The sequence below is a fragment of the Mobula birostris genome, chromosome 12 (genome assembly GCF_030028105.1).
Source record: "Mobula birostris isolate sMobBir1 chromosome 12, sMobBir1.hap1, whole genome shotgun sequence".
NCBI lineage: Eukaryota > Metazoa > Chordata > Chondrichthyes > Myliobatiformes > Myliobatidae > Mobula > Mobula birostris.
The window spans coordinates 55,974,066-55,995,656 of record NC_092381.1 but is presented as its reverse complement, the minus strand read 5'-3'; the positions used below and the strand labels follow the sequence as shown (position 1 = coordinate 55,995,656).

Here is a 21,591-nt window from a genome sequence, read left to right as displayed (position 1 = left end):
CTATTTTAGTGAAAGCAAGGAATGAATATTGTTCCAAGAATAACACATTAATGCGAGTGCCATTATTCTAATGAAATATAATTCTTTTGATTTGAATTTTTTTACTTTGTAGCCATAATTCATATATCCAGGCTGTGTATGAGCTCAGTTTCCTTGCAAGTCACGGATTTAAAACCTTTCACTATCATTATGACCTTGTCTACTAGTTCACTCCTCATGGATACTGATTCCAGAAAGCCTGTGACCCGGCACATGCACACACAGGTAAACAATAATTGCCAGCATGTTTCGTTACTCAACATTATTTAAAGGAATTAGCAAAGCAGAATTTGAAAATCATTTATTTGCCTCTCCTTCCCTCTAAATACATTTTTATATTATTGACCTTGAAATTGCATTGGAACTATTCACTCTTGAATAACATTTCCCACAATTGCATTAGTCTGGAAAGTTGTAGGCTCACGTTGAGTGACTTAAGCTCTTAGACCAATAATTCCTCATTATGGTTTCTCTTTCCCTTTTGTTATTATACAGCCATACACTATGAATTGTTCTGTCTAGCTCTCTACTGGGTTACATTTATCCAAGTGATTCTTTTACCAGACAAAGTGATACGCCAAAGGAAGGAAGCACTGAAAAATGAGAAAGAACTGGAAAGAATCAAGGAAAAGAAACCGTGATTTTTTGGTTATTCTTCGGGGCTCAAAGGTTGATACCCATAAGTAAACATAGTTATGAATACAGGTGTCCCCCGCTTTTCAAACATTCGCTTTACGAAACCTCACTGTTACGAAAGACCTACATTAGTAACCTGTTTTCGCTTTCAGAAGGTGTTTTCACTGTTACAAAAAAAAAGCGCACGATAAAAGGCAGCGCACGCCCCGAGCAGCCGCTCTCCCCGGATTCGGAATGGCATTGCTTAAACACGTGCCTGTGAGCAGCCGTTTGCAAGATGAGTTCTAAGGTATCAGAAAAGCCTAAAAGAGTTCGTCCTAAAGGTGTTACACTTGGCATAAAACTAGACATAAATAAGTGTTTTGATCATGGTGAACGAAGTAAGGACAAAGTGAGTTTGGCTTGTGGAAGCTGACGAACATGACGTTGAAGAGGTTTTGGCATCCCATGACCAAGAACTGACAGATGAAGAGCTGATGCAATTGGACGAAAAAAGGATAACAATCGAAACTGAATGAGTGATAATAAAGTACGACTTTAATTTTGAAAGGGTATGTCGGTTTAGGGGATATTTGCAGGATGGTTTGAGTCCTTACAAAGAACTGTGTGATAGAAAAATGCACGAGGCTCAGTAGTCAAACAAGCCTTCCACATCAGCCACAACAGATGACAAACCTCGACCTTCGACATCGAGGCGGGCAGTCATAGGAGAAGATGAGCTGCCTGCTCTAATGGAAACAGAAGATGATGAGATGTCACCCCAGTGTCCCACCACCCCAACCCCCAGGCCACAGACAGATATCGGTTCACGGAGAATGCAACGGTAGCTGGGAGGCACACAGCACACCTTTAAGAAAAAAGCCGAAACAAACATGTGAATTAATTAGGTGCCGCCTGACACGTAATTGTCAGCCCAGATCATAGACGACGCAGACAGAAATCGGCACTGATCTGGGCCGACAATTACGTGCCGGGCGGCACCTAATTAATTAGCATGTTTGTTTCCGCTTTTTTCTTAAGGATGTGCTGTGTGCGTCCCGGCTACTGCTGGACACCTGCATCCTTCGCGGCAATGTATCGTGTGGCCTGGAGGGTGGGGGCCACTGCACCACCCAACCTGCGACAACTCAGCCTAACACACCATCATCAGTGTGCTCGGCGCTGTCCCGATTCCAGTAAGTGATACTACACTGTACCAACATTATTTCTACTTTATATCCGCTGTGTATTTTTACGTGTTATTTGGTATGATTTGGCAGCTTCACAGCTTAAAGGTTACTGGAGAGCGCTCGCACCCCGTTTATGCCAACAGTGCTTGGGTGAGATTTTCTGCCGATGGCGCTTGCGTGAGATTTTCGCTACGGAGAACAGTGCAGTAATGATTGTGGAAAAGTATTTCTACTTTATATAGGCTGTGTACTTATCATATCATTCCCGTTTTTACTATATGTTACTGTCATTTTAGGTTTTATGTGTTATTTGGCATGACTTGGTAGGTTATTTTTGGGTCTGCGAACGCTCACAAAATTTTCCCATATAAGTAAATGGTAATTGCTTCTTCGCTTTACAACATTTCGGCTTACGAACCATTTCATAGGAACGCTCTACCTTCGGATGGCGGGGGAAACCTGTATTTGTCTTTTCCACTTACTGTTAAAGTCAAAGTGATGATCATGTCATTCTCCAAAATTTCTGTGATGTCATGTGATGAATTATTTGTGCAACATTTTCAGTTTATTAGGTGATCAAGATTGTATCTCTCTATAATGGGAAGAAAAAGGATAATAGACAGTGCCTCTACTATATCACTTCCATATGTATGCAACACAGTGTTTTCTATTTTTCTGTTTTGCTTTACCACATCCAACAGTGTCTAAAAGTTGGTCATAGAGACACTGCTGTGTACTGGTGTCTTCCTCAATATCTTGCCTCCTTCCATGTGTGACTTTTGAAGGTATACTGCTAAGTCCAACACATTAGACAAAAGCCATCCAACTGAGCCAACTAACAGGAAATTAGAAATGTGTGCAATAAAGGAACAGCAGTTATAATGGGTGACTTCAATCTACATGTAGATTGGGTGAACCAAATTGGTAAAAGTGCTGAGGAAGAAGATTTCTTGGAATGTATGCAGGATGGTTTTTTGAACCAACATGTCGAGGAACCAACTAGAGAGCAGGCTATTCTGGACTGGGTTTTGAGCAATGAGGAAGGGTTAATTAGCAATCTTGTCGTGAGAGGCCCTTTGGGTAAGAGTGACCATAATATGGTGGAATTCTTCATTAAGATGGAGAGTGACATAGTTAATTCAGAAACAAAGGTTCTGAACTTAAAGAGGGGTAACTTTGAAGGTATGAGACGTGAATTAGCTAAGATAGACTGGCAAATGACACTTAAAGGATTGACGGTGGATATGCAATGGCAAGCATTTAAAGGTTGCATGGATGAACTACAACAATTGTTCATCCCAGTTTGGCAGAAGAATAAATCAAGGAAGGTAGTGCACCCGTGGCTGACAAGAGAAATTAGGGATAGTATTAATTCCAAAGAAGCAGCATACAAATTAGCCAGAGAAAGTGGCTCACCTGAGGACTGGGAGAAATTCAGAGTTCAGCAGAGGAGGACAAAGGGCTTAATTAGGAAGGGGAAAAAAGATTATGAGAGAAAACTGGCAGGGAACATAAAAACTGACTGTAAAAGCTTTTATAGATATGTAAAAAGGAAAAGACTGGTAAAGACAAATGTAGGTCCCCTACAGACAGAAACAGGTGAATTGATTATGGGGAGCAAGGACATGGCAGACCAATTGAATAATTACTTTGGTTCTGTCTTCACTAAGGAGGACATAAATAATCTTCCAGAAATAGTAGGGGACAGAGGGTCCAGTGAGATGGAGGAACTGAGCGAAATACTTGTTAGTAGGGAAGTGGTGTTAGGTAAATTGAAGGGATTGAAGGCAGATAAATCCCCAGGGCCAGATGGTCTGCATCCTAGAGTGCTTAAGGAAGTAGCCCAAGAAATAGTGGATGCATTAGTGATAATTTTTCAAAACTCGTTAGATTCTGGACTAGTTCCTGAGGATTGGAGGGTGGCTAATGTAACCCCACTTTTTGAAAAAGGAGGGAGAGAGAAACCGGGGAATTATAGACCGGTTAGCCTAACGTCAGTGGTGGGGAAACTGCTGGAGTCAGTTATCAAAGATGTGATAACAGCACATTTGGAAAGCGGTGAAATCATCGGACAAAGTCAACATGTATTTGTGAAGGGAAAATCATGTCTGACGAATCTCATTGAATTTTTTGAGGATGTAACTAGTAGAGTGGATGGGGGGAACCAGTGGATGTGGTATATTTGGATTTTCAAAAGGCTTTTGACAAGGTCCCACACAGGAGATTAGTGTGCAAACTTAAAGCACATGGTATTGGGGGTAAGGTATTGATGTGGATGGAGAATTGGTTAGCAGACAAGAAGCAAAGAGTGGGAATAAACGGGACCTTTTCAGAGTGGCAGGCGGTGACTAGTGGGGTACCGCAAGGCTCAGTGCTGGGACCCCAGTTGTTTACAATATATATTAATGACTTGGATGAGGGAATTAAATGCAGCATCTCCAAGTTTGCGGATGACACGAAGCTGGGTGGCAGTGTTAGCTGTGAGGAGGATGCTAAGAGGATGCAGAGTGACTTGAATAGGTTGGGTGAGTGGGCAAATTCATGGCAGATGCAATTTAATGTGGATAAATGTGAAGTTATCCACTTTGGTAGCAAAAATAGGAAAACAGATTATTATCTGAATGGTGGCCGATTAGGAAAAGGGGAGGTGCAACGAGACCTGGGTGTCATTATACAGCAGTCATTGAAAGTGGGCATGCAGGTACAGCAGGCGGTGAAAAAGGTGAATGGTATGCTGGCATTCATAGCGAGAGGATTTGAGTACAGGAGCAGGGAGGTACTACTGCAGTTGTACAAGGCCTTGGTGAGACCACACCTGGAGTATTGTGTGCAGTTTTGGTCCCCTAATCTGAGGAAAGACATCCTTGCCATAGAGGGAGTACAAAGAAGGTTCACCAGATTGATTCCTGGGATGGCAGGACTTTCATATGAAGAAAGACTGGATGAACTGGGCTTGTACTCGTTGGAATTTAGAAGATTGAGGGGGGATCTGATTGAAACGTATAAAATCCTAAAGGGATTGGACAGGCTAGATGCAGGAAGATTGTTCCCGATGTTGGGGAAGTCCAGAACAAGGGGTCACAGTTTGAGGATAAAGGGGAAGCCTTTTAGGACCGAGATTAGGAAAAACTTCTTCATTCAGAGAGTGATGAATCTGTGGAATTCTCTGCCACAGGAAGCAGTTGAGGCCAGTACATTGGCTATATTTAAGAGGGAGTTAGATATGGCCCTTGTGGCTACGGGGGTCAGGGGGTATGGAGGGAAGGCTGGGGCGGGGTTCTGAGTTGGATGATCAGCCATGATCATAATAAATGGTGGTGCAGGCTCGAAGGGCCGAATGGCCTACTCCTGCACCTATTTTCTATGTTTCTATGTTTCTATTCTGTTCCTGTGTCTACCCTTAGATGCTGGTTCCACTGCTTGCTGCCGCAGCCTTCTGAAGCTCAAAGTAAATTTATTATCAAAGTACTTACAGTATATGTCACTATATACAACCCTGAGATTTGTTTTCTTGTGGGCATGCTCAATAAATCCCATAACCATAATAGAATCAATGAAAGTCCACACCCAATAGCATGGACAACCTGTGTGCAAAAAAGAACAAACTGTTCAAATATGAAAGAAAAAATAAGAATTAATAATAATAAATAAATACTGAGAACATGAGATGAAGTGTCCTTGAAAGTAAGTCTATACTGTACATTGTGATCATATAGTGCAGTGATAAGGCAACTGAAGTTGAGTGAAGTTTGAAGTTCAAGACCCTGATGGTTGAGGGTTAATAAGTGTTCATGATCCTGGTGGTGTGTCTCGAGGCTCCTGTATCACCTTCCTGATGGCAGCAGTGAGAAGAGAGGATTACCCGTGTAGTGGGGTTCCCTGATGATAGATGCTGCTTTCCTGCAACAACACTCCATGTAGGCGTGGGAAGGCTTTACCCATGATGGACTGGGCTACATCCACTAACTTTTATAGGGATTTTCCTTTCCAGAGCATTGGTGCTTCCATACCAGGCTGTGATGTAACCAGTCAATATATTCTCCACCACACATCAATAGAAGTTTGTCAAAGTTTCAGATGTCATGCTGAATGTCGAGCTGTAATCGATAAAGGGCATCCTGATGTATGCATCTGCGCTGTCCAGATGTTCCAGGATTGAGTGGAGCCAATGAAAGGCATTTACTGGGGATCTGGTGTGTTGGTAGGCAAATTGGAGTGGATCCAGGTAACTTCTCAGGCAGGAATTGATGTTTCATCACCAACCTCTCAAAATGAAGGGGTTCCTAATTTTCACAAATGCTTATATCTCATGCAATTTCCCTATTCACTCCTGAAATTTACTATAGAGTATGGATTAGAATGGGCTGGTGAGTAAAATTCCTGTCACCAGAGCGCATAAATCACAGATTGCAAGTACCAAGGAGATCACCATTCTCCTGGTCGGAAACCAGTCTCAGGTAAGAAGTCCATAAGACCATAATCCATCTAAGTCCAGTGTAGAGGCCCAAAGGTCAAACCCAGTGAAGGCAAGGCCAAAGGTTGAAACCTGAAGGTTTACGACTGAAGGTAGAGGCCTGAAGGAGTCATGAGAGTTTGAAGGAGTCACAAGGTCACCGGGGTTGAAGATCCACACAAGACTAGAAGCCAAGGCCTGAAGGTCAAAACCATGACTGGCATCCTGGAATGCAGGCCAAAGTTGAAAGCCCTATGTCTATGAGTCTGACAATCTTAAGGACAAGGACCAGACTCTAGAGGCAGCCTGTCCTGGGGTTTGAGGCCTGTCTGGGTGTGTGAGAGGATGATTGGGAGGGATAAAATGGGTGCATGTTTTGCTCTTGTTACTTTGTTTAGTTGTTGATGTTGTTGCTGTTGTTTGTATTGCTCAATGTTATCTTGGTGCAGGAATGGGTAGCTCACTTGCAGACTGACCCCAGCACATCCTTGGTGTGCTGGTTGTTAACACACATCTAGCTATATGTTTCGATGTATGTGTGACAAATAAATCTGAATCGGAATCTGATCTCTGGATTATAAAGACCATTTGATCTTTAAAAGGTTCAAATGTTTGAATATACTTTGACTTCACAATTATCTATATTTTTACTAAGTATATAGGAGGAATAAATAATTTGTTTAATTTCCTAATGATTTTTCCATCAATTACAAATGATTTATTTCTCTTCCACTGCCTTCTTTCAGTGAAAGTAAGTGACTTTGATTCCGTGTAGCATTCTTCTTAATTCAGGATGAAAATGGTGTTGGATTATTGGATAAAGATTTACGTGCAGAGGTTGACACCTTCATGTTTGAAGGCCATGATACCACAGTGAGTGGGATCTCCTGGCTCATGTACTGTCTGGCCCAACATCCAGAACACCAGCAGAAGTGTAGGGAAGAAATTCAGGAACTTCTGGATGGGCGTGATGAATTTAAGTGGTGGGTTTTGAAATTATGTTTTTATCTAACTTTCTAGAATCCAAAAACCCAAGCTAGAAAAATATTTGAGTTTATCATGTTTTAGAAAAGTTAGCATGAAAAATTGCACAGTTCTTTAATTCTGGATCGCAGAACATGTGCAAAACATCTCCAGATAATAAAGATAAAGCAGATAAAAAGAGCGGATTTCAATGGTACGAGGGAGGACGAAGTGAAGAGATTCCTAAAGTTCAATGATTTTGCATCCAGTAAAATAGTTAACAATAGCCCTTACTGAGTTATTTCAACTAATAATATTTGAATATTTAAAGTAAGCTATGAAAAATAAAATCAGAGTGCATTATACAAGACTCTTCAACTCATGTCAAGACATCAACTGCAACTGAATACCAGATCCAGCTCTCATATTTGGCAATGAAAAAAATGCAGCTGAACACTGTAAGCCTCATCAACCACACCAACATTAGTAAATGGGTCCCTCCTGGATTTAACAATTTTTACCATCATCTATTTGCTGATAACGCTATTAAATATGTGATCTCTTAAAGTAGACTTATTTAAAATATTTTAATTATTGGATACTAACAGATTATTTTTGATTGTTATTGGTTGGTGCCACTCTTCAGTAAAACCCTTGTTATGAATTCTAATTTCATTCTGTATTTGCAGGGAATTCCTGAGTACAATGCCATACAACACAATGTGTCTAAAGGAGTCTCTACGGCTTTTTCCTCCTCTTCCAGGATTGTTCAGGAAACTGATCAAACCTCTTGTATTCCCTGATGGAAAACAAGTTCCTGCAGGTGTTACAATTCAATAGGTTGTAAGATGAAAGAAAACTCTTACCTATTGATGCATTGAATTACTTTTGGTGGATCCTATGTATATAGGATTATGAAGACATGTAGTCCTCTTTTATTATCATTTATTAATGCATGCAGTAAGAAATAAAACATTATTTCCTCCAGTATATTTTGTTTGTAAACAACTACTTTTCTGGACAAGCGATATCATGAATTCTAGATTAGGTGTATGCTGACATAAGTGACATATTGTTGATTCCAGCACAATAACAGTCATTATACTGTTTCTATGTCTCATGAAAATCATACATTAAGCCAATGAATCCTTTAACTAAGCTTTTGGAATGCTCACAACAGCTTTAGCGAGACTACAAGGTGAGTGTAGGCATTATGAACAGTCTCTAGCACTGGCAAATTTTGTTACATTTTACCTGGAATGTTATGTTACTTCTGTTTAAACGTACCGTGGCTTAACAGTAAAGAATCATATTCTGGAAGAATTAGAGAACTTTTATTTACAGTAATAAACAAACACGTCTTAACCCAGCCATGTGCTGGAATATTCCGGCAATCCCCCGCATGCTCAGTGCTCTGTCCAATCATGTACTGGCACATCATTGCACGTGATATCACCACATCTTCCTTTCCATAAAAAGAAAAACAATTAACAACATTAATCAAAACATATCTATATCAGATAACTGAAACTCTGAAGTTGGCTCTTTCTTAAAGCCTTTGCGATTCTTTCTTAACACCACTCCCTTCTCTGTTTGGACCACGTATGATCTGGTCTGTGTCCATGTGTTCCTTTTATCTTGTATCCTCACTTTGTCTCCTTGTCCTTCAGCCAAACATCTCCTTAGATCAGTCAATTCATTTTCCACTTCCATTTGTAATGAAATATGAATCTTCTTTTCATAAATCTAATTCATTCATTATCTGTATAATCCCTTTCCTATGCTGAGACTTCGTAATTTCAATAATACTTCTCAATTCCTTCACTTGTGCTTTCACTTCTTCCTTATGCTGTTGTTACGTACCCCGTAACTGGGTTGCCAAACCAGCAGAAATGGACAACTTAGTTGGAGTCTGGATTACTGGAACTAAGAAAGTTTTATTAAAGAAATAAGTAACACAGTACTCTAATAGTAAGAATATAAATGCAACAGGTTAGCAATGATAAAACACACATGTACACAGATCTAGGATAGTAGGATCAATCAAGCTCTATCACAGTCTAGGGGTAAAATGATCAGTCCCAAGTGACGCAGAGTTCAGTTCAGCTTAGTACAGTTCGCAGTAATCGCTGTGGTGCCGTTGGAGAGAGAGAGAGAGAGAGAGCGAATGATGATATGCAAATCGAATTCAGACAGACCTTGATGTTCCTCCGCAGTTAGTTTTTAGGCGAGCCCTTTTCTGAGGTCACCGACTGTGACCCCTCCGTTCCGGATACGATCGTCCTTCCACAGTGAACCCGGCACCCAGGCAAGGGCGGACACACACACCAGGTTCCCGCCAATCGTACCTTTTCACCCTGTGCGTCTATGGTCGGTCCCGCGTCAGACCTCCAAAACTCCCACCAACTTGTGGGGGCACACTGCACCTCCAGGGTCTCGTTATCTCGTGATCTTGTGGTGTCTGTCTTGCCTTAGCGAACCTGTTCCTTTTATCCCCCTGCTGAGGTATCGCCTGTCCATCAAACTTCAAACAGTTCAGGTTCAAAGCAACCGGTCTGACAATACTCAGAACTGTGTCTTTTTTCGTTAATCTCTCTCCTCTCTCATTAACATTTGGAATGTTTCTCTCTTTGTCTCTCTTATCAACATCAATCTTCTGATAACTTGGTCTTTTGTCACACCCCTATCCTTCAAAGGATTTTTACCGGGTTAAAAATTATAGGCATGAATACATTATTAGATACACACAAATATACATGGCCATCAGCTATTTGGCTAATACCAAGAACTTTAAATTGTCAACACCTTGACAGGCAGTCAACAATCACCTTTCCATTCCTTTTATAGGTGTTATTTTAATAATCCTCTAAGACCAGGCTCCAATTTAGCAAACTTCATAGTGGCCAAAAACACTAATGAGTTGTGATCAGTGTAACTTCTCAGTGGTTTCCGCCCCGGACAGAGGTAACAAGGGTCGGCCCACACCAACTTTTGCAGGAGCTTAGTAAGAGGGAGGGTAATATCCGCAAAGTTTTTGCAAAACTTCCGATAGTACCCCACCATCTCCAAGAACCTTCTCAGGGCTCTCTTGTCTGTCGGGGTGGGGACTTCAGAGATAGCCCGCACCTTAGCCTGCATCGGTGCCAGCTGCCCCTATCTTCCCACAAATCCCAGATAAGTGATCTTTCCGTGGCTGAATTCACTTTTTGCGAGGTTCACTGTCAGGTTGGCTTCGGACAGCCGTTTAAACGGCTCCTCTACCGCCACAATGTGCTCCTCCCACGTGTCACTCCAGACCACTAAATCATCAACATACGCTTCTACATAGAAACATAGAAAATAGGTGCAGGAGTAGGCCATTCGGCCCTTCGAGCCTGCACCGCCATTCATTATGATCATGGCTGATCATCCAACTCAGAAACCCGCCCCAGCCTTCCCTCCATACCCCCTGACCCCCGTAGCCACAAGGGCCATATCTAACTCCCTCTTAAATATAGCCAATGAACTGGCCTCAACTGTTTCCTGTGGCAGAGAATTCCACAGATTCACCACTCTCTGTGTGAAGAAGTTTTTCCTAATCTCGGTCCTAAAAGGCTTCCCCTCTATCCTCAAACTGTGGCCCCTTGTTCTGGACTTCCCCAACATCGGGAATAATCTTCCTGCATCTAGCCTGTCCAATCCCTTTAGGATCTTATACGTTTCAATCAGATCCCCCCTCAATCTCTAAATTCCAACGAGTACAAGCCCAGTTCATCCAGTCTCTCTTCATATGAAAGTCCTGCCATCCCAGGAATCAATCTGGTGAACCTTCTTTGTACTCCCTGTGTTCTTTAGCCCTTTTGTCACTGAATTAATCATCCTATAGGGGTGTTGCTCACTAGGCTGACCTGGTGTGACAACAACACCAGGTCCCGGCTCTTTGCATCGCCTCGGGACATCCGGACATACGAGTGCGTGCCATTTCATTAGCTGTCTTAGTGGGTCGCTCTGTTTGGGGGTTAAGGGAGAGACCTTATCAGCAAAGCTGGCCAAAACAACAGACTTCTCCCATCTGGTTGGCGCCAAACTTATCTTTTCGCAATCGGTTTTCCCCTTATCAGGTGGCACCCTAGCCTCATTAATTTTCGTGATAACACCGACTAGGTCTGTTCGCCTATCGTGGCAAGCTGTTAGCATATCAAAAGCCTGTAACTGTGTCAGCTCACGTCTACAATAGTCAATACCATCCTTCCTCCTGTGCGGCCAGTAAAACTCTTTCATGATTCTACCGACTGTTTTCCTCACCCCAAAATGTCCACCGAGGGGTGTCTTGTGGGCCAGGTTAAGAATCTCATCCCCATAAATTTTTTGCACCACCCCCCATTCCTCATCTGCGGGCACGGTACTTGGTCTCCATTTCCTCCTTAGTACTCTCTCCTTCACATAATAGCCCACTGGCTCCCTCTTTAATTCTGCTTCAGAGAGAGCTGTCTCTGCCAAAACCATCAGCTCCTCGTCTCATTCCTGTGCCTGTACAAATTCCTTCCTGCCTAATGATAAATGTACCTTAATTTCTATTTCACTACGCCCCTTCTTTTCATCTTCTAACCCCTCCTGGTACAAGGCTGGTAAAAACGTCTATATTAGCCTCGGCAGCCTTTCTGGATATTCGCCGAGTCACTGCGCAAACGGGATAAACCTGTGAGTCCATGGGCGGGGCCTCAGTCCTGGCAGGCTTGCTTGTCAATCTTACTGCTGGGTACACCTCTCCGCCGGCGAGGTCATTACCGAGAAAGACCTCCACGTCTTCCATCGGTAGTTCGGGCCTCACCCCGATCATGACCGGTCTAACACACTCTTTAATATCAATGACTGACAAGCTCCAGTGTCTCTCCAGATCCGCACTGGAACTGGGTTTAACTCCTCCTTCACCGACACCAATCCGGGCGAGGTAAACCTCTCGCGCCCTACCTGAACTTTATCAGACCTCTTCTTCCCTAGCGGTTTGTTTGCCGGCTCAATACAGCCAGTTGGAACCGTCGTTTTCCCTTTCCCCGTCTCCTTCTTTGGGGCAAAGCACCTGGACGCAAAGTGTCCAACTTTCCCACAATTATAGCATAGGACCCCAGGAGGCTTCCTACCAAACTGCTCCCGGTCTACCTTATCCTTCTCACTAGTCCCCGGCTTACATTCTAACTTTTCTGGCGGACTCTCTCCACCGTCCTGACTACCCTTCTGGTAGCCTTTACTCGGGGTAAACCTCGTTTTATGTGTCAACGCGTACTCATCCACTAACTTAGCAGTTGCGGCTAAGGTGTCTGCCTCTTTCTCATCAAGGTAGGGTCCCATACCTTCAGGGACACAACCTTTAACCTTCTCAATCAGCATTAGCTGTAGCAGTCTGTCATAATCCCCACTGACCCCTTTCGAGGTGCACCAATGCTCACAATACATCTGCATCTCACGGGCAAACTCCAAATACGTGCGGCCCCATTGCTTCCTCGCATTCCGGAACCTCTGCCGGTATGCCTCCGGAACCAACTCATAAATCCTGAGTATGGCCTCTTTCACCACATCATACCTCTGGGCATCTTCTGCGGACAAGGCTGAGTAAGCTTGTTGGGCTTTTCCTTTAAGTACACTCTGAAGCAAAACAGCCCACTTATCCCTCGTCCGTGAGCAATCCAAATTCGCATGTTCAACTACATTTTCTTAACTCAGTAACATACTGTTCAATTGTTTCAGCGGCTCTCTGAAGACATGTGAATAATTTATATCACTCATACAATAAATTACGCTTAGGTATACAAAATACTTCAACTCTGTCCATGATTGACTTTAAATTGAAATTATGTCCATCTTCAAAGACAAAATTATTATATACCTCTACTGTGTCATTCCCGATTACATGGAGCAAAAGCGCAGCTTTGGTTTTTTCCGATTTTTCTTCATGATCGATCACTGATAAATGCAGTTCAGACCGTTGCTTGAATATCCTCCAATTCTCAGCTACATTGCCAGCCAGCTAAAGTTTTGGTGGAGGTTGTAAACCTTCCATCTTACCGTTTACAGTTTGAACTTTTCTCTTCTCTTTTTTTTTGATTATCTTCGATTCTCGATTCTCCCGTATTATTCTTTCAGAACCACTTCTGACACCATGTTATGTTACTTCTGTTTAAACATACCATAGGTTAACAGTAAAGAATCATCTTCTGGAAGAATTAGAGAACTTTTATTTACAGTAATAAACAAACACATCATAACCCAGCCACGTGCTGGAACATTCTGGCAATCCCACACATACTCAGTGCTCTGTCCAATCATGTACTGGCACATCATTGCACGTGATATCACCACATCTTCCTTTCCTTGAAAAGAAAAATAATTAACAACGATAATCAAAACACATCTATATCAGGTAACTGAAACTCTGAAGTTGGCTCTTCCTTAAAGCCTTTGCGATTCTCTCTTAACACTGCTCCCTCCTCTGTTTGGATCTCCTCTGTTATGATCTGGTCTGTGTCCATGTGTTCTTTTTATCTTGTATCCTCACTTTGTCTCCTTGTCCTTCAGACAAATGTCTCCTTAGGTCAGTCAATTCCCACCCTTGTTGTTCTTGCAGACTTTAATTTCATAGAGATTTGTGAATCAAAGGGTTAGTTGTTGCAAATGACACACCTATCTCTAATCTGGCTCTTCTTTATCATTTTCAAGGGGTTGGTTGGGCTGGGTGGATGTATCATTATTCAGTGACTAAAGCTTCTTCCTCCGTTGATCATTTGCTGAATGTTCCTTCTGGGAAAGGAATGGTCTGAAAATTTGCATCTTGAAATGGTGGAAGAGCTATTTAAAGAATCGCGTTATCAGCTTTACTACAGTGGAAGAATCAATTCCATTAAGAGACTTGATGAATTCCAAGAGGAATAACCGACAAGAGAAAAAAGATGCAAAAAGCATCATTAACTAAATGTTGGGCCTATGACTGATAGGAATGAATTTCAATCATTGACCATAACTTTAAGTGCATATACATGTAGGAAGCACTTTCAGGTAATGAAGGTTAAATTAGGTGTGCCGATGCATTTCTAAATTTGCTGTACAACCTGATGGCTTATCAGGTCTAGTGTGGTCAAAGTAGCCCCTAAAACATCAAAAAATCAACATGTAGAAATCAGGGATTGTTCCTAAAGAAAGAATACTATGGTTTTTTTTCCAGCTTTTAAGTCGACATCATAAATATTATTAGTGAAGACTGGGGAATATTACCTAGTTGTCATCTGGCCAGGAAGGTAGAGTCATGCATAAAAACTGTAACAGGAGTAATCAGTTGATATACACTTATTTGTCAGATTGACTGAGGTTATTTAATTATATTTCCACAGGCTGTCTGGTTGCATTAAGCATCTACTGCCTCCACAGGAATCCAATGTCCTGGGAAAATCTGAGGTAATTTCCTTTTTCATATGTAATAATAAAATAATTAAATCTGTATCAGTACTCTTACTGCCAAAATTTTCAGCAATGTGTCTGTAAACAAGTCCCTAAATGCTCTTTCTCTGAGTTCATTTGATTTAATTGTCACTTATCAATTGTAAATGCAGTGTAATTCAACCTTTGAGATTTTGATATCTTCATTCAAACGTCAAACATTTGTTTGAAGGTTTACATTTACAGTATATGATAGTATTAATGCCTCATGTTAGCTTGGGTGTTTAAGAAAATGTACATTAGTCCCTAGATTTTTAAAATTCCCTAAATTCTGGAAAAATTAGATTAGAAAACATTGCTATTCAAGAAAGGAGTGACAAAGAAGATAGGAACTACAGTCTACTTAGGCTAACACTTGCTCTCCATAGAAACTATAGAAACTACAGCAAAGAAACAGGCCTTTTGGCCATTCTTGGCTGTGCAGAACCATTTTCTGCCTAGTCCTACTGACCTGCACAGGGAACATATCCCGCCATACACCTCCCATCCATGTATCTGTCCAATTTATTCTTAAATGTTAAAAAAGAACCCACATTTACCACCTCGTCTGGCAACTCATTCCATACTCCCACCGCTCTCTGTATGAAGAAGCCCCCCCCTAATGTTCCCTTTAAACTTTTCCCCCCTCACCCTTAACCCATGCCCTCTGGTTTTTTTCTCCCCTTGCCTCAGTGGAAAAAGCCTGTTGCAGTCACTCTATCTATACCCATCATAATTTTATATACCTCTATCAAATCTCCCCTCATTCTTCTACGCTCCAGGGAATAAAGTCCTAACCTTTTCAACCTTTCTCTGTAACTGAGTTTCTCAAGTCCCGGCAACATCTTTGTAAACCTTCTCTGCACTCTTTCAACCTTATTTATATCCTTCCTGTAATTTGGTGACCAAAACTGAACACAATACTCCAGATTCGGCCTCGCCAATGCCTTATACAACCTCACCATAACATTCCAGCTCTTACACTCAATACTTTGATTAATAAAGGCCAATGTACCAAAAGCTCTCTTTACGACCCTATCTACCTGTGACGCTACTTTTAGGGAATTTTGTATCTGTATTCCCAGATCCCTCTGTTCCATTGCACTCCTCAGTGCCTTACCATGAACCCCGTGTGTTCTACCTTGGTTTGTCCTTCCAACATGCAATACCTCACACTTGTCTGTATTAAACTCCATCTGCCATTTTTCAGCCCATTTTTCCAGCTGGTCCAAGTCCCTCTGCAGGCTCTGAAAACCTTCCTTACTGTCTACTACACCTCCAATCTTTGTATCATCAGCAAATTTGCTGATCCAATTTACCACATTATCATCCAGATCATTGATATAGATGACAAATAACAATGGACCCAGCACTGATCCCTGTGGCACACCACTAATCACAGGCCTCCACTCAGAGAAGCAATTCTCTACTACCACTCTTTGGCTTCTTCCATTGAGCCAATGTCTAATCCAATTTACCACCTTTCCATGTATACCTAGCGACTGAATTTTCCTAACTAACCTCCCATGCGGGACCTTGTCAAAGGCCTTACTGAAGTCCATGTAGACAATATCCACTGCCTTCCCTTCATCCACTTTCCTGGTAACCTCCTCGAAAAACTCCAATAGATTGGTCAAATGCATTCTTAAGGGAATGATAAAAAGAAGATTTAGCAAAATCTGACATGATTAAGCAGTCAAAATATTTTATGAAAGCAAATCATGCCTACCAAAATTGTAAGAGTTCTTTGTGAATGTAACCAGGAAGGTTACATCTGACTTTTTCTTCCACTCAATCATTTAGAAAAAAGTGTATTTAAGGCAGAAATTGATAGGTTCTTGGTTGGACATGGCATCAAAGGTTATGGGGAGAAGGCCAGGAACTGGGGTTGAGGAGGATACAGAAAAAAAGGACCAGCCATGATTGAGTGGCAGACTCAATGGGCCAGATGGCCTAATTCTGCTCCTGTGTCTTATGGTCTAAGGCAGATTAAAAGAAGACAATGGATGCAGCATGATTGCATTTTCAAAAGGTGTTTGGTAAAGCGCTAGATAAAACATGGCTATACAAGAGTTCAAACGTTTGTGGGTTTAAAAAAAGGATTGGTAATATGAAAAAAGTAAAGATAAATGGATCATTTTCAGAAAATTATCTATAACCGGTAGAGTGGCAGAGAATTCAGACAATAGAGACATAAGCAGTTTTATAGTGAGGGCAGGAAAATGGAGTTTGGAACAAAGATCAGATCATCATTGATCTCATTCGATAGTAAATAAGAGGTGAGGTGTTGAAATGACTTTATCTGCTCCAGTTAATTATATTCTTATATTCTTAGATTAAGGTCATAACTTACTGTAGAATTTTATCCAATTCTATACCTGAAAGTGAAAAGAAAACATTATATAATAGTGAATAAAATTTGCTGAGTAATCTCCTATGCCTGCATCTGACAGAAATTCCATGCAATATTTGGATACAAAATGGCAGACAAGGACTGATAAAATATAACTGAATCAATTTATTTTTATTGATATTTTGCAATTCCAAGGGAGAAGGATTTTTTTTTGTTGATTGACCACTCCTGGGGAGAGTAACAACGATGTTGAATTTCCTTCATTTGTACATTTTCCTTTAGTAGTAGTAGTAGTAGTAGTCATACTTTATTAATCCCGGGGGAAATTGGTTTTCGTTACAGTTGCTCCATAAATAATAAATAGTAATAGAACCATGAATAGTTAAATAGTAATATGTTAATTATGCCAGTAAATTATGAAATAAGTCCAACCTATTGGACCAGCCTATTGGCTCAGGGCGTCTGACCCTCCAAGGGAGGAGTTGTAAAGTTTGATGGCCACAGGCAGGAATGACTTCCTATGACACTCAGTGCTGCATCTCAGTGGAATGAGTCTCTGGCTAAATGTACTCCTGTGCCCACCCAGTACATTATGTAGTGGATGGGAGACATTGACCAAGATGGCATGCAACTTACATAGCATCCTCTTTTCAGACACCACCGTGAGAGAGTCCAGTTCCATCCCCACAACATCACTGGCCTTACAAATGAGTTTGTTGATTCTGTTGGTGTCTGCTACCCTCAGCCTGCTGCCCCAGCACACAACAACAAATATGATAGCACTGGCCACCACAGACTCGTAGAACATCCTCAGCATCGTCCAGCAGATGTTAAAGGACCTCAGTCTCCTCAGGAAATAGAGATGGCTCTGACCCTTCTTGTAGACAGCCTCAGTGGTCTATGACCAGTCCAGTTTATTGTCAATTTGTATCCCCAGGTAATTGTAATCCTCCACCATGTCCACACTGACCCCCTGGATGGAAACAGGGGTCACCGGTACCTTAGCTCTCCTCAGGTCTACCACCAGCTCCTTAGACTTTTTCACATTAAGCTGCAGATAATTCTGCTCACACCATGTGACAAAGTTTCCTACCGTAGGCCTGTACTCAGCTTCATCTCCCCTGCTGATGCATCCAACTATGGCAGAGTCATCCGAAAACTTCTGAAGATGACAAGACTCTGTGCAGTAATTAAAGTCCGAGGTATAAATGGTGAAGAGAAAGGGAGACAAGACAGTCCCCTGTGGAGCCCCAGTGCTGCTGATCACTCTGTCGGACACACAGTGTTGCAAGTACACATACTGTGGTCTGCCAGTCAGGTAATCAAGAATCCATGATACCAGGGAAGCATCCACCTGCATCGCTGCCAGCTTCTCCCCCAGCAGAGCAGGGCGGATGGTGTTCATATGAGTTTCCTTCATTGGTAAGACTCTTGGAAGTCTGGAGGATCAGAAGGATCTTGGGGTCTGAGTCCATAGGCACTCAAAGCTGCTGTGCAGGTTGACTCTGTGGTTAAGAACGCATACAGTGCATTGGCCTTCATTAATCGTGGGATTGAGTTTAGGGGCCGAGAGGTAATGTTGCAATGATATAGGACCCTGGTCAGACCCCACTTGGAGTACTGTGCTCAGTTCTGGTCGCCTCACTATAGGAAGGATGTGGAAACCATAGAAAGGGTGCAGAGCAGACTTGCAAGGATGTTGCCTGGATTGGGGAGCATGCCTTATGAGAATAGGTTGAGAGCCTTTTTTCCTTGAAGTAACGGAGGATGAGAGATGACCTGATAGAGGTGTATAAGATGATGAGAGGCATTGATCATGTGGATAGTCAGAGGCTTTTTCCCAGGGCTGAAATGGCTAGCATGAGAGGGCACAGGTTTAAGATGCTTGGGAGTAGGTACAGAGGAGATGTCAGGGGTAAGTTTTTTATGCAGAGAGTGGTGAATGCGTGGAATGGGCTGCCGGCAACAGTGGTGGAGGCGGATACAATAGGGTCTTTTAAGAGACTTTTGGATAGGTACATGGAGCTTAGAAAAATAGAGGGCTATGGGTAACCCTAGTAATTTCTAAGGTAGGGACATGTTCGGCTCAACTTTGTGGGCCGAAGGGCCTGTATTGTGTTGTAGGTTTTCTAAATTTCTATGTTTCTAAATAAATGAACAAGTATAATGTTTTTGTGTTATTTATTTAATTGGGTTCCCTTTATCTAGCTTTAGGACTTGTGTGAAGATCTGATCACATTTTAGGTTATATTTGTGCACAAATAGAGAAAATTCTAAAGGGTTCACAAACTTTCTAGCACCACTGTATTAACAAGGCACTTGAGTTCATTTTGTAAAAACCTTGACAGCATCCCTTCAATAACAGACACAACTCTGCTAGATTTTGTGATTTGCCAGTAAGATAGAAATACACTGTATTACATTTTCCCCTAGTGTAGCACACATTTGCCCAGGCTATTTAGGTTGGCCTGACAACCTTTAGTGATGTGAATACTATGCATCACGTTGAAGTACATTCCTTACCCTAAGGAAGAAGGTAGTTCAAAAGTTCCTTTTAATATCAGAGAGTGTATACAATATACAACCTGAAATTCTTGTTCTTTGCAGACATCCATGAAAACAGAAGGCAGGAGGATGAGTGACAGCAAAAATGTTAGAACCACAAAGCTCCCCCCAACTCACCCCTCCTATGCACAAGCAGCAGCAAAGCATCAACCCTCCCCCTCCCCACTTACTTCAGCAAAAAGCATCAACACTCTCCACCCACCAAGCAAGCAACAGCAAAGCCCCCCAAGAAAGACCATGATCTGCAGTACAACAGAAGCTAATCATTCACCTGTCAATTTGACATGTCACATGTGCTCTCTCTCCCTAATAAAGTGGCAGTGAGGTGTCACACAGTGAGAGATGAGACTAAGAAGACTAAAATTCACTGATTTACGATGTTAAATTCTGCGATGTCACTGCTTTCTCTGAGTTCTCTGAGAATTGGCAACAAAATCTCTCCCACCAACATGAGAAAGAGAGAGACAGCAATTCACCAAGTATCAGACCTCCGACAGCTGACCTTTTGTTCATAGTGTTCCGTTTTCTTCCACAGTGCTTCAGTTAGTGACACTGGCATAGAGTTGGCTTTTCCCCAGGCCGCAGAGCCTCAGCACCTTGAGGACGCGCTCGTCTTCTAGACCACATCCCTGAGATATCAATAAACAGCTGGTCGGTCAACCCCAGGAGCAGGAACCATTGCCGTAGAGAACCAAAGTTTAACTGCAGCTGTAGGTCAGAGACTTTGACAGAACCCCATCCACCTAGCAAGGCAAAATAGAGACATTAAAGGTAGAAATTAAGCTGTTTCCACAGATGAGCTTGAAGAAACCGTTCTCTAGCACCATCATAGCTAGGTAGTGGACAGTATCAAACTAAAGCAGAGAAATCAAGTTGAAACAGTGAGTATTTCAGTACTGTAACTGGTTATTTTAATCAGGACTAATACAATGCTGTGACCTGATTCAGATATTGTGGCGAGTATTTGGTCCATAATGACAGACGAGAAAGCTCGTTGAACTCAACAACTCACCTACACCCTATAATCATCAGTTCAGAGAGATTGTTGTTTACTGGCCTCTCTGTCAAAAATACTTTTGAACATCTAACAGCAATACTGATCTGATTGTAGATGGTATGACAGAAATAAAGGAGTCCCCATCACCGACATTGTGCCCACTTAAAAAAGGATGATGTTTAAAATGGGCAGAGATTCCAAATCACTCCTTTTGCAACTTACAACGGAATTGCTACAGGGGGTTGGTTAATTATATGATGGTGCATCATTTAAAACCACTTTGTAGCAGACCTTAACAGAAATTCTGAGACTGCTGGGACAGTGTAAATTCAGCAAGGTACCCTACGGCTGAATGCTATTACATATATTGGTTCTGTAGAATGCACTTTCTCCTTCATTGGATTTTCAAAGAAAATTTGAAAATGCTCCCATGCAAATTTAAAGCATTTTGTTTCTTTTGCAGGAACTGCATTGGTCAGCACTTTGCCATGAATGAAATGAAGGTGGCCATTGCTCGATCCTGAACCGATTTGAGCTAGAAGTTGATGAATCGAAACTACTAGTCAAAGTACCACAACTGGTCCTCTGGTCCAAAAATGGAATATACCTAAAGATAAAAAGACTTGAGAAAGAAGGAAAATCATGATAATAAAGCAAACTCTCTCAAGAGTTTCCTTCTGGCAATCAATGATAATGAAGTTATTTATAATTTAGCAAACCAGAGAAAATAATATGGAAATGAGTAATAATTTATGTGTTTTTCACTTTGCAGTGGTTTGAGACTCTTATGTGGTAATGTAAAATGGGTAACATGATTGAGAAGAATGTATTTTGGTTTCTGACACCACATTTCTCAGCTTAGACTACCATATCAAGTTAAAGGCTACTTGTGTGATTTTAAGGAGTATTAATACGAGGGGTGATTGATAAGTTCGTGGCCTAAGGTAGGAGGAGTCTGTTTTAGAAAATC

The 21,591-nt window shown here is 41.8% G+C and overlaps 1 pseudogene; it reads left to right on the top strand.

The window, feature by feature from the left end:
• The window catches only part of LOC140206227 (cytochrome P450 4B1-like), a 47,706-nt pseudogene extending 27,462 nt beyond the window's left edge, over window positions 1–20,244 (top strand).
• Window positions 20,245–21,591: the final 1,347 nt, after the last annotated feature.